Genomic DNA, 15964 nt, shown 5'->3' with positions numbered 1-15964 from the left:
AAGGGGCCGCCATTCTTCCTGTTCCCTGCTCTTTTGTTACAACTGCTCTTCTCAAGGCAAGCCTGGGTTAGCCCTGGGGGGTCTGACTGTTCTCATCGGTGGTGGTTGGCTGTCCCCTAGAACCTGGTGCCCCAGGGTGAGGCCCTGCGGTCCTCAATGCAGAACTTCTCCACTAAAGGAGCGGAGGCATAGGGACCCCAGCTGCCCTTCCTGAGGACACCCAACACATCAGAGCAAAACTGGCATTTGCCAAAACTCCACAGAGTCCAGGGGTGTGCAGGTGGTTTGGCTCACCTTTGCAGAAAGCAGGAGGCAGCCCGAGACATAGAAAATATTGAAAGGCCATAATACTGACGAGAAAACCACAGTATCTGGGCCAGACCTCAGCAATTGCTTTTCGCCGCTGAAGATGCAGCAAATAAATCAGCCAGATGACATGGACGAAGGAATAGAAATCCAGGTGCCTCCCTGTGACATTGACAGTGGCCACAAAATACCACTGAAAAGCAGGGCAAAAGATGCAAGATGGGTTATCCATGAACATCCACAAGTGGAAGTCTCGGGGGGGCAGGATTGACCACCCCCATCCCTGGGACCAGAAGGCTCCTGGGGTTCGCAGAAAGTGGGGAGTTGGGTTCATTAATTTGTTTTTGCTTTAGTGCTCTTACAGAGCACCCCATAGCCCAGAAACTCATTACAACCATTTGATGTGTTAGCAAATTGGATAAATCACATGATCCAATTCGTTAGAGACTGTCCAGAGAGAAAACGAAGCAGAATCCGTCAACTTTGTTACAAAGAAGGGAAGGCAAAGGGCAGAGGCTATTGAGATATCAGGCAGTAAAAGCAAGGGGTCCCCACTGCCAGATGAAGCAGTCTGAGCACCGATAGGACTGCATTGAAACACTGAAAACTCACCGGGCACCTTGGGAGGGTCCTACAAATCAACTCCCCATTTTGAAAACTCAAGCATTTTTCTTGCTTTTTTTTTTTTCTTTTCTTTTTAATAAGGGCTACATCTCAGGGAAATTGAAAAGTTTTGAGAGGATGTTTCTCTTCATAGAAATCTTTCAGTTACTAAATAAAGAACTAGGATATCACCATTTGAAATAAAACTGGGGGGGGATGTAATCTGTGAAGTCTAGACTATGAAAAATTCCACAGCTTTTGGTCAGGTTCTTCAACCCAGAAATTGCAGGGACAGAACAAGAACCTATAGATTAAGAGCTTGGAAGATACATCAACCAAGTGGCCACTTATAATGTGTGGACTTATATGGACCCCAAATTAAACAGATTTTCTTTTAAAGTTATGAGCCAGTCAGGAACATTTAGACACAGATTGGATATTGGATTTTGAGGAATTGTGCCCTTTTTTAAGGTGTGAAAATGGTGCTGTTTTTGTGGTTTCTGAAGAGTCTGTATCTTTCAGAGAATATTTTGGAAACATTCATGATGTTGGGCATTTCCTTCAAAATAATCGCTGGGCAGGGGAGTCAGTGAGGGGACAGATGAAAACAAGATGGGCCGTGAGTTGATAATGCTGAAAGCGGTGAAGGATCCCTGGGGCTTTGTGATACTATTCTCTCTACGTTCTTTATGTATTTTTTACAGTGAAAAAATGTTTATATTTAGAATTAGGCAGCTGGACTCAGTTCAGATGATCCCAGTTTTGTTGGCAACTTCCAAAGCATCATCGTCAGGAGCCAGTGGAACCTGTGCCTTCTCCCCATCAGGCCGACCAGGGTGCTGACCTTGGCCCGTCAATGTCAGGGAGCTTCTTCACAGCCTGTTGGATCTGGCGCTTGTTGGCCTTGACACCCACAGTGAACACACGTGTATTGTTGGCGTCTGTCTTCCTCATGCTGACTCGGTAGTTAGGGGAACTTGCTGATGGCATAGTGGTCAAACTTGTTTCTCCTGGGGCGCCCTTCCTGGGATACCTGGGCTGCTTTCAGAGCCGTAGTGTCTCAGGCCTTCGGAAGGTGGGTGATGTGCAGATCTTCTTTTCCTGTGTGGCTGGGCGCACCTTTCAGCTCTGCTTTCTTTGCTTTTAGAGTCTTTGCTTTGGCTTCGCCTTTGGGAAAGACAGGGTCTCCCTTCTTCGCTTTCAGTGCCATCTTTGTGAAAAGAGCTATTCTCTCTACTTTTGTATATGTTCGATATTTTCCTTGTTTTTTTAAAAAAAAAAGAGGAACAGTCTAGGAGGTGGGAGCATATGCAGGGACGTCAGCTCAAGCCCAAACTTGTAAAATCCATAGTTGATGAAATCCTGCAGAGCACCCGTAGCCCGTTGTCAAGATGTGCTCGGCTGATGGTGTCGGCAGTAGTGCAGGGGAGGGCTCTGGCAGTGGGGTCCCTGATGCTGGCTCACTGTCACCTCCAAAGTCACGAGGGCCAAGATGGCCCACCGGCTCTGCCAAGCAAAGTGAACCTCAAGTCAGTGCCGCCTGGGACAGAAGCCTTGTTTCTCAGGCCTGCCTATTAACAGCAACCGAAATTTTCACCCGTACTCTCCATCCTCAATTCTCCAATAAAATTGTGGTTTGGATGATCAAAAACATTTACCACCCCAGCCACCTGTGCACTCCCAAGAGAAAGTGCTTGTTTTGGCACCTGCTCCTACAAAGGAGAGTGACTGCTTCTAGAGCTGGACTGAACGATATCCCCTGTGTGTTCCAAACATTTTGTTTGATTTCTTCCTGCCAGAGATGCCGTCCACAAACGTCAAGGCAGTTGATCAAGGTGGAGAACGCTTCCCACAGTTAAGACCCTTGACAAGCGGGGAAATGACGAGCCAATCGGAATGAGTTCATTTACTTTGCCTGGTTATGTCACTGTAGCACAACATCTATACCCATATACCCTTTCAAGGACGTCTCCCCTTCTAGGCTGCCAGCTCGCAATAAGGCTGACGATGATCGCTAAAATCCATCTTGCTGCGTGATGCGTGAATTTTAAACTCATTGTTAGTGGGCTGCTGCTTTTTTTTTTTTTTTTTTTAATACTATGGGATCTTTCCTGCAACCAGGAAGACTTGATGGATGGAGTGAGAACCACTCAGATTCGGAAATGGGGATTATAGACGGTGCTTGGTGATAAGCGATGGGGGAAAAATGCAGTGAAAGCCTAATTGTTGGTTATGAATATGCTTTATTGTCCCTATTGATTATCTGACACTGAAATGAAAAGGATTACCTTATTAGCTCATATTTAGCCATAAGTATACCCCGTGTGCTTCCATGTGGGCCACTTGCAAGAGACTGACTAATTCTGTGAGAAGAGCGAGGTCTGTTCGGAGCCCCTCTCCCTATGCAAATGCTGTTGGACTGGTCCCCACCTTTCAGGGACCTCAGAGAGATTCTCTGTTCTGACCAGCCTTCCTCCTGTGGCTGTGCAGACACCTCCTGCGCGCCCCTCCACAAATTAGGAGGTGGAGACTAATAGGACTTCTGTTTGAGGATTTGGATGGCTGGCTCGTCCTTTTCCATAAGCTTCTGGGGGCAGGGTCTGCCGTTGAGTGGTAATCCACCGAAGTTGACACCTGTTAAAATCCAGTGTCTTATAGTGAAACCCCAGCTCTCCAGAACCCCCAGGAAATGAATCCCGGGGTGGGGCTGCCCATGCTGACACAGTAGAGAGCAGAGCGTTAGCCCTGTGGAGCACCACTGAGCCTTGTGGTTAATCTTCTTAGGTAACTTGTTTTTAAAAAGAAAAAAAAGGGGGATTCCGCCCTTCCCTGCTTTCTTAACAGTGTGTATAGATCACCATTGGTTCTTCCGTGGTGAGTGAGGTCACCCTTCCCTCGCCTTCCAGGGCGCAGCCTAACCAGCCACGGGGCACATTATCCACAGGTCCGCTTGTGTACCACTATGACAGCAAGCTCTAGAGCTAGGTGGGCCGACCTGGTCTGTCTCTTTCTGTGTGACTGGATGTGCGGCCCAAGCCCTGGATCTCACAGTCCCGGGAGAAGTGCCTTTCTTCTGGGGCCAGAGTGAGAACTCTAAGCAGATGCAGTGGTCGTCTTGGGGGGGATGCTAAGGAATAGGGTTCCAGGCACCCAGGTATTGGCAGCTCTGTGTTATCACCATCCCATTGTCCTGCACCAGACATGTTGGGCTGGCCACTTTGCTTTGTACGTGCTTAGATAATGGTGGCCAGGACCACTTTTCATTTGCTACATAATTTCTCTTTGTTCTAGACTGAGGCCAGGGAGCACTTAACCAACTGGAGTGAGGGCAGCGTGTGTGCCACACTCTCCCCTGCCGCTGGGGGTGGGACCTTCTCTACTTGCTTCGTGCTCCGCAGGTGTGACCTGGCAAGATGAGATGTCCCAGGAGCCCAGTGTGACCCTGCGACGGGACCTCATTCCAGCCTTGCCATTTCTTCTCTGAGTGACCTGGGACGAGTACTTCCACCTCTCTGAGCCTCAGTACGCTCCTCTGGAAAGTGGGGCTACAGCCCTTATGACACAAGGTTGAGCCAAAAGAGTTAGGATCACGAGACAATGGCTTGCAAACTCCCAGCACTTGGAAGAGGCTCCGGGAGGGGAGCCATTAATCTCCCCATTCGTGCAGGCGCCACCAGCCTTCGATTTTGGCTGAGTTGTTTAATTTTCACTTCTGCTAACAGCCACCTTTAATGTCACCTCTGTCCTTATTCATTCCTGGCTTTCTGAGCTGCCATGGAAACATCTCTAGGCAAAACAGTAAAAGTGAATGATAAGTCGGAGGCAGGTTCCTTCTCAGTAACACCTAACTTGGCCACTAAAGCAATTACTTAATGGAATGTTCCCTGGGAAGGGAAGAGGATGCCAGGCTATTGCGTGGGTGCCTCCTGTGTGCCAGGCTTCCTTGGCACGTGGGTCCTCGAGGTTGGCACCTCCCTGGCATCTCCGTCTGTCTGTGCCTACTCATCAGGGACCATGATTTCTCCCCTACCTTCAGACAGGCCACACTCTGCCATCACATTCCCTAACGTTCCGTGTACTCCGCCTGCAGGGCCCATGGTCTGCAGGGAGAGGATCGAGTTTTCAGCGAGCTTGGCTACTGGGCACATTTCCTTGCCACACCTGGGGGAGATAGAAATGACACCGGGGTACCTGGCGGTGTGTCTGCCCCCATCAGTGGACCCCAGAAGTGACTCAAGCTACAGGGTTGTCTAGGAAGGGTCTCTGGCTGAAAAACCCACGGCAGGCCCCTGTGCCTCAGTTTCCCCATCTGTAAAAGACCAGGATGGACCAGAATGCTTTGCTACTACTTTGTAAGTCCTTGAGGTCTGCTGCCTGTCTTCCTCCCCCAGCTGGAACTGGAGGGCCCAGGGGTAGCGGGAGGTCCCTGTTAAGAACAGGGTCAACTTTTCACCCCTGTGGGGCTCAGCTGGCCTCAGACCAGCCTGGGCAGCTGGGGCCGCAGAGGCGTGACAGGGCAGAGGCATGACAGGGTAGAGGTGTGACAGGGCACCATCTCTCTTGGGTCTTCGTAGTCCTGGCCTCCAGGAAGCTGCACTTCTCACGATCCCCCCACTTCTGTGCCTTCTTGGGCCCCAGCACAGGTCCTTCCAGAGCCCCGGTGATGCGAGCCAGCAGCCATCCATTTCTCCATCCCATCCCCAACCCACACCCGAAGAGAGTGGGCGAGCCTCCGTTCCTTCCCTGGCCTCTTGCGTGAACTGTCAATAGGCCGGTGGACAGGGGGGCACAGGAGGAAGGCTGGATGGGGGCCCGAGGTCCTGGGCTTTCCTCCCTGCCCTGTCCCCTCCCTATGCCGACCCTGCCTGGCTCTTCCCATTCTCTCACTCAGCAGCCTTCTTCACAGCTTTTCTCACCACCTCCAAGTACAGGGTGTCTGTTTACTTGCACCTGTCTGCTTGTCCCTTTGGAATCTCCTTTGTGGGGTCTCCCCATGTGCCTGCACCCGGCACAGTGCCCGGTACATGCTGTTCCTCCATCAGTATTTGTTGCTGATGGAACAAATCAATGGATGAATCAATGGATGAAGTGGATCTTGGACGAGTCCTTCACGCCCCTTCCTCCCAGGTTTCCATTTTCTCGTCTTTGAAATGGCACATTGCGCTACATGGCTTTTTCCTCATCGCTGTGTTTTAATGGTTCCTTCAACGACTCTCCTTAGAGAAGACGCCATGAAGGCAGATGCTGGGAAGTCAAGAAACAGCCCCTGCCTTTGCCCCGGTTGCTCCCGTCCGGCCGGGAGGCCCTCTCGCTCGGAAAGGAGAGTGTTGAGATCGTGGGTGTCTTGGCCTGGTTTTGTTCCCTGCCTGTGATCGGAACATTTCAAATTAGGGCGTAATGGGGGGTTAAAAATACACCAACTGGACATTTGATAAGGGTTCAGCTCTGCAGAAGAAAGAGAAAAAGGTCTCAAAACCTGACTCTGAGTCTCCAAACATGGCAGCACACGGGCCCCCTGAGGGGCCACCGGCCTCCTGCAGCCAGAACCAAATGGCCAGGGGAGATGCAAGCGGAATGATGGGTATTTCCAGACTGCGCCACAGAAACACTTGAGTTCCATTAACCGTTTCTAGAAGCTTCAGAAAACCAGCGGTCAGCTTGTCAACTGCCAAGCCCCAATCACTCGTTTCCTTCTCTGAGGAGAAGAGAAAGGCTTTAACTGGCTGCCCCTGGTGATTCCATGGGGTCTAGTTTCTTGTTGAAAACAACATGAAGACCTGTGCATTTTAGAGGAAGCCAGAACAAAGCAGAGAAAACGAGGAAGTGGTTGATTTTTTGTTTTAAAGAATGCTGTTTTCCAATAATACTAAAAACTTTCAGCAAGGCCTCTCCATACTGACCTTCCCCTCCTACCTCTGCCCCAAGCGTTGCCTGTCTCGTCCATCGTAACAGAGTTCTCCCGTATCCCAAATATCTGTTAACATTCCCGTTTCCCCCCAGACCAGGGGTTGGCAGACTGCTCTGTAGAGGACCATATCGTAAATATTTTAGACTTTGCAGGCCATAAGGTCTCTGGTCACACAGTTCAACTCTAGTGTCACAAAAGCCCCCACATGGCTTGGGCTGGGCGCAGGGGCCGTGGTTTGCTGACCTGGCTGTAGACTGAGTTCCTCGAGGTGGGGACACCAGCTGTCTCTCTCTCTCTCTTTCTCTTCAATGCTTAGCACAGCGCCTGGCACATAAAAGTTACTCATTAACTGTTCAGTGATGGGTGCGTGAATGGATAAAAACTAATGGCCCAGAAGTCTTTCTACATGGGGGTCTGACTATTTGAGAAAGACTCTAATTTGGTAAAATAAAAAATGAAAGAAACTAGCATGTACTGAGCCCTCAGAATGTGAGGCACTGTACCAAGTGCCCGGCATTTCTTATTTCCATCCCAACAACCTGAATCGAGTCACCTGTAAGCAGCTGCCCCCTACCCCACAAGTAAGCAAAACAGACCCCAGGAAACTCTGGTACTTTAATTTGCAAGCTATGCTTTAATTGCAAGTGCGATGACAACCGTCAGCCCAGCCATTACCAGAATTGTGGAATTCTGAATGTGAGGGTCCAGCTAATGCAGACTGGCTCCCCATCTGGTGAGGGGACGAAGACATGGCTGTGAAGGCCACAGCAAGCAGGCAGGTGGCCGGGGAATGACATCCTGGCCACACTACTCCTGGGGCAATCTGCGTGTCCCCCCAAACACAATGTGAGGAGAGCATTCTGAGTTGTGTTGAATCAGGAAATCAAGTCAACAACCTTGGTGGATTTTTTTTTTTCAATGGATGTCCTGGATTCTTGGCAACAGCAGAGAGCAAAACTGCACAGCATCACACAGGCCTTGGGGACACATGGCGTCTCTAACCTGCTGCTGCTTCCCACCCCGGCTTTGCATCCCCCTCCGATCTCCATTCATCCTGCACAACACCGCTCACTAGCTTTGTCCACCACGTTCTGAGTTGCCCCCTTTCCCACGCTGGGTCCTAGGCTAAAAACCAAAGGTAAAATATGCTTAGGCATTTAAACATAGGGAACTGAGTACCAGCTTCCTAGCCTGTTTTATCACAGCCCGTAAGAAATGGGCCCAAGCCATAGGGAAGTATGCGTAAGGGACGGCCAAGGACGTGGTCATTAGGAAAACATCTGTCTGACCTGCTTTGTTTTACACCTTTGGGAATCACCTTTATGCTTTTCACACATTCTCAGGGCCCAATTGACCCCAGAAATCAAGCTGGAAGAATGCGTTTTCCTTCACTATTTCGTTCTTAGCTCTTCTGAAGTTTCCGAACTGTAACTTCACGCCGCGGGGTTGGGGGAGCATGCGAGCGACAACCAGCCTCCTTTGTCTATAAAAATACTCCTTTCCATTGGATTTACTTAAACAGCAAGCTCTCTGATAGACTTTTAATAGTGTATTCATTTATTGTATTGACTGGACAGTCCATGAGCAGAATTAAAAAAATTATTCAGAAGATATGCACTGAAAAGTGACTCTCCTTCCCCACTCTGTGCCCCCACCCGCAAGGCAAGCAGCGTTACAGGGCTGCTCCGTAGCATTCCAAAGCTACGCTTTGTGTGTCTAAGCGTGTGTGTATCTTCTCCTTAACAGATGGTGGTAGCACGTTCCACACTCAGGGCCTTGTACCCTGCTGTCTCCACTTGGCAGTCAGTCGTGCAGCTTATTGCGTATCAGACCCTACCCAGAGCTGCCTCAGTGTCTGTAAGGGCCGTAGGGCATTAAGCCTCTGAGAACCTTCGTCATCCAGCGTCATTTGTTTAGCCAGTCCCCTAGTGATGGGCATTCATTCTCTGCTGGAATGTTTTAAAGAATGCGGTGAACACACAGGAATGGGGTGATTGAGCAAGGTGTGACGGCCCTGGTGTTCCAAATGCAGGGCTAAGGCCCTCGGGGGACACTCCCCACCCCCCCGGCAGGCGGAATTTCAAAGAGAAGAGACAGGTCTGACAGAAGATGTGCGTTGGCTTCCTTCGTGTTGCTGGGGGTACAGATCACAGGGTGCTTACGTGGGAAATACAGTGGGGGCTGGTGCTCCTGCTGTTGCCATGGCAACCCAGTCCCCAAACCTGGTCAGCGCCTCTGCAAACCTTCACCCTTCACACAATTCCATGAGTTGACTCTGTGGGGCCCAGGAGGCCTCGAAAGAGAACATTTCTCCCTAGTTTTGTCCTCACTCTACAGCGGGCATCCATTCGGTATCAGACAAAATTTCTGTGCATCTCTGAGGACATAATTTTGGGGAGAAGCACGCCCTGCTCACGGGTGTGGCTTCCCAACACCCCTGGGACCCGGGTGAGCTCACCAGCACCCTTCCCCCTGCCTTCAGAGCTTCCAAATCCCAGCAGGGAGAGGAACAAAGCTGAGTAGAAACCAAAGTCAAAACGTATGGTGTTGACAAAAAAGAGTATTTTGCAACCCCTTGGGAAAAAAAGAATCAAGCTGTGGTATTTTGTGTAATTTTTCCTGAAACGTGTTCGGAGTGTTGCAGAGTGTGATCTGGAAAACAGATTCGGGCCTTCAGAAGATGGCAGCCTCCTGCTTCATTTTTCTTAGTAAGAAAAATGAATTGCTTTGGCCGCATACCACCTCTTAAAATAAGAATTCTGCGAAATAGTCTAACATATTAGTGACTCAGTCTGAAAATTAGGAAACTTTTAAAAGCCAAGTTTCACAGCCAGCGTCTTAATGTAGTGAGAGTACAGAATGGTAAAAACTAAAACCAAGCAAACCCTAAGGCACATGGAACATCGAATAATCAGCTCTGCACGTGGACAGCTCTTGACTCTCGTTAAAGGAGAGTCCCAACAGCCACAGAGTGCCAGCTCGACCGAGAGATGGCATGTTTCTGCAGCCGGAGGCGCCTGTTCTGCCCGCTGACCCTGCCAAGACACGGGGTCTAACTCTCTCCACCAGCTTCAAAAGAACACCTACGATGGATGACTCAGCAAATGGAAAGGAAATGTAATTCCCATCCCCTGAACTGGGCTGTGTCGGAGTCTGTTAGCAGGACCGCCGCGTGCTCCCCCTGGGGACAACAATACCTGTCAGACGTGCCCTTCCCCTGAAGGCGAATATTGTGCAGGCTGGTGGTCTTCAGAAAGTCTTCATTAGTGTAATGAAGTTCAAGGATCCATGCAGCAGGATCTTAGCGAACAGCTGCCACGTGTCACCTGGATCAGGGCAGAGAGCCGTGAAGGTCACACTGCAGGCTCCAACCTGGGTCCCATGTGACAAAGGTCCCGGCCTCGAGAGGCCGTGCAGTCCCGCATGGAGGACAAGTGGTGTTTGAGTGTGAGGGACCCAGGCTTAGGCCTCAGGTGGGGTGGCTTTGCGCCCACACAGGTTCTTTGGCAGGTGGGCTCCTGTGACCTGAGGGAGCCCAGCATTTTCAGGGAACCCTCTGGGACACGTGTGCTCTTGGTATAAACTCAGGCTCACAGCTGAAATCGAGGGTTCGAGCTGTGGACAGGGTTCGTGAGAGTCTGGTGAAATCCCGAGGGGTGGGTGCGAACGCCCTGGGGTTTCACATCCATGGACTTGGAGTCCCAGCAGAGCAGGAGTGTCTGGCACAACATCTTGATGGGTTCCCCCTCCCTGGACTCGGGGCTCTGAGCTTGACGACTTGGAGCTGCCAGAGGCATCTCTGCAGACCTGGAGGAGCTGGGAGCTTTGCAGAGGTGCCCACATAGCACAGAACCAACTAGAAGAGCCCCCCACCCACCCCATTCACCGAGGCCCAGGACATCACTCTTCTCAGGCGCCCGAAGGGTCCTCATGAGTCACTGCTCTATCTCATCTGCAGGTTTCCACGAAGGCAGCTTTGGGTCTGCTCCCTTCTAATAGCGCACGTGCTCCTGGTACCGGAAGCATGACTTCTGGCAGAGCTGGGGCCTTTTAGCAAGTCGACTGCAGGAGCTATTACCCACCAGCTTCAGAAACTAAATTCTTACCCCTCTTGACAACAGCCCCAGACTTTGGTTGAAAAATCCAGCAATGATTTGAAACTGCTAAGTGTAGATAGCGATAAGGACCACCATTGAATAAGAGACTATGGCTGTCCAAAATCACTTCATGGTCCTTCTCTGTGAATGATAGTGTATCTGCAATTCAGACACATTCCCTGATGAATTGCACTGTGGGTGATTAGAGAAATGGGACAGGCATTAGAGCCAGCCAGGGCGGGACCGGCTGCAACCAGAAGGGCCAAGGGGGAGCTTGGAAGTAAGAGCTCCTCGTGCAGAATCATTTTTTCCAACAGAAATATTTGGTGGCTGGAGCCCAAGCCAATCTTATATGAGAGTCTAAACAAGTTTTTATGAGACACTAAAGTGAAGTTGGATATGTACCATTAGCTAAGTTGCCTGCAGAGAAGCAAAGCTCAGAGCTTGGGACGTGCACCCAGAGGGACTAGAAGCCGTTGGATTGGGGGTCCTTTCTGTCTGGTGGTGTTGGAAATCCAGCTCTCCCTCTCTCTGTGTCTTGTACACGCTCCATCTCTCCCCACCTGTGTGTCAGAACTGCTGGCTGATCAGGAGCAATGCGTTGATGTGTCTCGCGTGGATCCGGCTGTGTGACCTTCTCGCTAAGTGCCAGTGGGCCCTGGCGGTGGCTGTCCAAGCCTCCACCATCCTGTCTCGCTGTGAGAGCCCCTGGGCTTGCCACTGAACGGCACAGACAGGGTGGAGGAGGCGTGGGGTCAGCTCCGCAAGTTGGGTCCCCTGGGCCTGCTGAGTCCCGTGTTTTTCCAGGCCCTGCCCACTGGGAACCCTGGAATGCAGATGCAGATGCAGAGAGAGTGCTCGGGCAGCCAGAATGTCAGGGTGGGGAGGACTTGAAGTCACTGGGCCTTGCCTCTGTCTGGTCCCCAGGGCTGCTGTGTGAAACTGAACCAAGACCCTGGGCTCGGCTCCGTATTACCTAACGCTCCCACCGCGGGGCTTGGCCCCACCCTCTGCAGACTTCATTCTCTCCCCGTCCCGGCCTCTGCGAAGCTGCTGTCAGGAAACATCAGCCACGCCTGCCTGACGTGTGCTGTGACTCGCTTGATTTGGGGTCAGACACATAGCTGGGTGACTTTGGGTGTGAAGTGTGTGGGCAGCATGACCTCCCCCTCCATGGGCAAAGCACCAGCAACCCCACATCGCATAGCCGCTGCGGGGGGCAGAAGTCAGAATGCGGGTGGCGGGGCCCAGGGCCTCGAAAGCAGGGCTTGGACCTGGTCCAGGGCCACATGGGACAGGAAGAGAGAGGTGAGGTGATCTGGTACTCCGCCACCTTGCCTTCAGAGCTGACAACGGCACACATGCCCCTGTGCCAGAGGGAGGGACGCGCAGTCAGGGCAGGGCCCCCAGTTCCGGCCGTCTGGCCCTCTCCCTAACTCCTCCCCAGCACCTACAGACGGTGCTGACCAGCCATAGTGTATGCTTCTTTGGGGTTTCTACCATGTTCCCTTCCGATGGAGCTGGCCCGGCCTACAGGTCAAACTTCTCTTGCAGGCAGGAACAAGAGGGCTACGGGGGGAGGGGGTTCAGACACTGAGAGAATGGGGCCCCCGCACCTGAGGCCAGCTGGGCACCTCCATGCCGCCTTCCGGCCCTGCCCAACAGCGGGGGAAGTAATGCTCCCAGGGGTGGGACACTGGACTCTTAGAACCACGAGGGGGTCAGAGGGCCTCCTCCAAAGACGCCTGCTCATCCCCATCCCCAGGGAATGGCACTTTCCAGGAGGCGGGCTGTGGCTCGGGTCCCACCCATGCCCAGAAAGTTCTACATCCAAAGCCTAGTCCAGGAGAGGCCTTTCCCGACCCAGACACCTCCCAGATGATGGGCCCTGCACTTCTGGGAGGGACCTAGGCCACCTGGGACCACTACCTGTGTGTCCACCGAGAGCTATCGGCCAGCTGGAGGGAGGCCAGCAGCGTGGCTCCAGGGGTTCCCTTCCCCCGCAGACCCTGGGCTGCTCTGCCCGGGAGGAACGGGTAACCAGAACGTGCACAGAAATGTCCTTGGAAACTCCTGGGGCAGGATGCAGGCTGTCCAGCGTCCTCACCACGTGTGTCCCCACGTTCCTCCCTCCGAGGCTCTTCCTTCGCCTCTGCCAGCATTGGCCTCTCCAGGGCCTGCTGCAGCAGCCAAGATAAAAATGCATAGAGTCTCTGCAGTGGGAAACAAATGGTAACTTGATTGCTTACCCGCAGCCTCCCCAGGACGTGAATCATGAGTTTCCATCCTGGCACTGGGGCCAGCGGCAGAAACAGCTTCTGTTTCTTTCCGAGGCCCTGTCGTCTCAGGTGCGTGAGCCGCAGTGCACAGCCAGACGTGTCCATCAGTGTCCTCGGGTTCTCATGCCCTGTGCCATGCCCCTTGGAGCGCACGCGTGTCAGAATGGAGCGGTCTGACCACCCACCCCATCTTGCAGAGGATTTGAAGCCCAAAGGAAAGATGAAAGCACACACGGTCCCCCCAGAGCCTGAGCTCCACTGAGGCTGAGTTCCTGGCCACGCTCCCCAGCCACCAGGCCTCCCCCACCGCCCACACCCTGCCGTACCTGGCTGCAGCCGTGGCCTTTTCTGAAGTGGGAAATCCCCAGGCCTCACCCCCGACACAGGAAGAGACACAGCCCCACCTTGGCACCCAGGTGGAGACATGGCTGTGTCAGGCCCAAGGTCCAGGTTGGTGAGGAGCCAGTCGGGGACACCTGGGACATGCAGAGCCCCACAGGGAAGTCGATGGGGACCAGGAGGTGAGCAAAGCTCACCCAGCAGGGCAGGGTGACGGGGCAGGCAGTGGCGGTCCCCAGGCAGCCAGGTGACACAGGCCCAGAGCAACAGGACGAAGCCCCACCAGCTGCATGGGGGATGCTCCACCCTGGGTCCAAGGCAGCCGGAGGCCCATGTTCCTCTCACAGGTGTGTCTCAGGGACCAGGGCTTCCAGAACCTTCCAGGGACTCCATTTCCAAACCAGCCTTCCCCGCCAGGAGCCATCCCCTGTAATCAGGGCAGCCAAGCTGGCTTTCCCGCACGCGACACACACTCACTTGATTCTCTCTCTAATCCACTTTGGAATTAAAGGCTGGATAAACTGCATTTTGTCACCAGCCAAAGCTCCATTTGAGCAGGGCAGCTGGGGACTTGAGGTTCGGCCCCTCCCCCAATCCCAAAGCTGCCATTGGGAGTCACATCCCAGCACAAGATGATGAGCAACCCCTCCTCTGAGACCCTCACAGCCAGCAAGATGTTTCCCCGCAGGAGGGCTTTCCTCCTGCTTGAGATGGACACTTGGCCTTCCCCGCTAAGGGCACAGGCAGTAAGACGCATTTTACCCCAAAAGGCCTCTGTGAAGATGGCACGTGGGCCTCCAGCCCAACCCCTCCTGCCCCTGGGCCTCACTAAGGGCTCCCTGAGCTTAACAGTTTTCGTGCTTTGAGTCTAGGGGTTCAGACAGTTTGGGGTTTAGAGGCCCTCACTGCGGTGTGTGGATCTCGTGCCTGAGACCGTCTTACTCTTTTCCAGAAGAAAGCAAGCTGGCAGTCTCAGGCCTGAGTGTTGTCCCAGGTGTTCCTTGCCAAGGGGAAGGGGGGTTCTGCCAGCACCCCCCCCCCCCGGGAGGGGCATCACCTGGCAAAGGAGGGAGGGCTACCTGGATGGGAGTCTTACGTCTGGGCCCTCATGGTATTCCCGGGATGTCTGAGGAAGGCGGCCGGGGGCGGGGGCGGCGGGGGAGTTGCTGTTTGGAGCTAACTTTCTGGTGACAACTTGTACAAAAGCCATGTGAAACTCCAAGGGACATGAGTGTCTTTCTCCGGTCAAAGCTGTGGTTTCTAGAAAGACTGTTTCAGATCCTGAATGTTTTCTACGTGTCTTTTCCTTTCCTTCCTCCCAGCCCCCTGGACTTGATCTTTCCAGAAGTTTGGCCTCTTTGCTGCGCTTACTGGCTCCAGCCTGGTCTCCTGTCTCACCTGTTTTCCTCTGTGCTTCTGAAGAATCACCCTAGGGTGTCTGCATCCTATTACCGGTCCCCACCACCAACAGCCCCCACATCACCACTGCAGCACAGGGGTCCTCCGTGGTCTGCACACAGGTGTTTAGATTCCCCAGCCACTTCAAGGTCTCATGCGTCCATCCATACAAGAGCCTGTCACGTGCCGCGCAGACAGTGATGAACAAAAACAGCCCCTGTTCTTGCAGCCACACTGCATCCGGTTTGGTAGCAGAGACCTTGGAGAACCCCCTACACACAAATGTAAAACTTACAGCTGTGATCAGAAGTTTGACAAGAGGTGCACAGCGGTCAGAGAGGCAGGAGCGGCTTCCGGGAGAAGGTGAGGACTAAGCTGAAGGAAGGAAGAATAGTGAGGGCTAACTGAGTCAGGGAGGAGCCCTCTGTGAGGGACGTTTGAGGAAGGAAGCCGGGGGGCTGGAGCCCAGAACGCCAGGAGAGGCGTGGTGTGCTGTGACAGGTCTGTGGGGTCCTGGAGGCCAAGTGCAGCTTATTGGTCTTTATACTAAGAGCCACTGAAGGCTTTGCGCGAGGGGGAGGGGGCCAGGTTAGGGTCATTGAGAAGAAGGCCTGTAGCTGCTGGGCAGAGAATAGCCTAGACGGGACAAGACCGGCAGACCAGTGGGGCGGCACAGAGGTGCAGGGAGAGCTGGGGAAAGTGTGCCCTGGAGTGAGCAGCTGAGATGATTGCAAAGAAATTTAGGACAATGAAAAGCAGTGTCATGGTGCATTATATGCCCACATCTAATGGGTGAGGGACAGAGCTTGCGTGCAAAATTTAGCTGGATAGAGATGCCGTCCACTGAAGCAAGACATTCAGGAAGGAGACCTGATGGGAGGGGACATTCTGAGTCCGGTGTGGAGCCCATGAGGTCGGAGCGCCTTAAGGACATCCAGCTTCCTTCCCCACTTTAAACAGGGCTCCTTCTAAGCTGAGAGCTACTGATCTCACACCAAAACATGCATACTTCGCCTGTGAGATTTCCGCACCAG

General features: G+C 52.9%; 1 pseudogene; it reads right to left on the bottom strand.

Moving 5' to 3' along the window:
- Nucleotides 1-1655: 1655 nt before the first annotated feature.
- Nucleotides 1656-2119, bottom strand: LOC141568318 (large ribosomal subunit protein uL23 pseudogene; annotated as a pseudogene).
- Between the last annotated feature and the right edge of the window lie 13845 nt (nt 2120-15964).

This window comes from Rhinolophus sinicus, linkage group LG13 (assembly GCF_036562045.2).
Source record: "Rhinolophus sinicus isolate RSC01 linkage group LG13, ASM3656204v1, whole genome shotgun sequence".
Classification (NCBI taxonomy): domain Eukaryota; kingdom Metazoa; phylum Chordata; class Mammalia; order Chiroptera; family Rhinolophidae; genus Rhinolophus; species Rhinolophus sinicus.
This window is presented reverse-complemented; position numbering and strand designations above follow the sequence as displayed.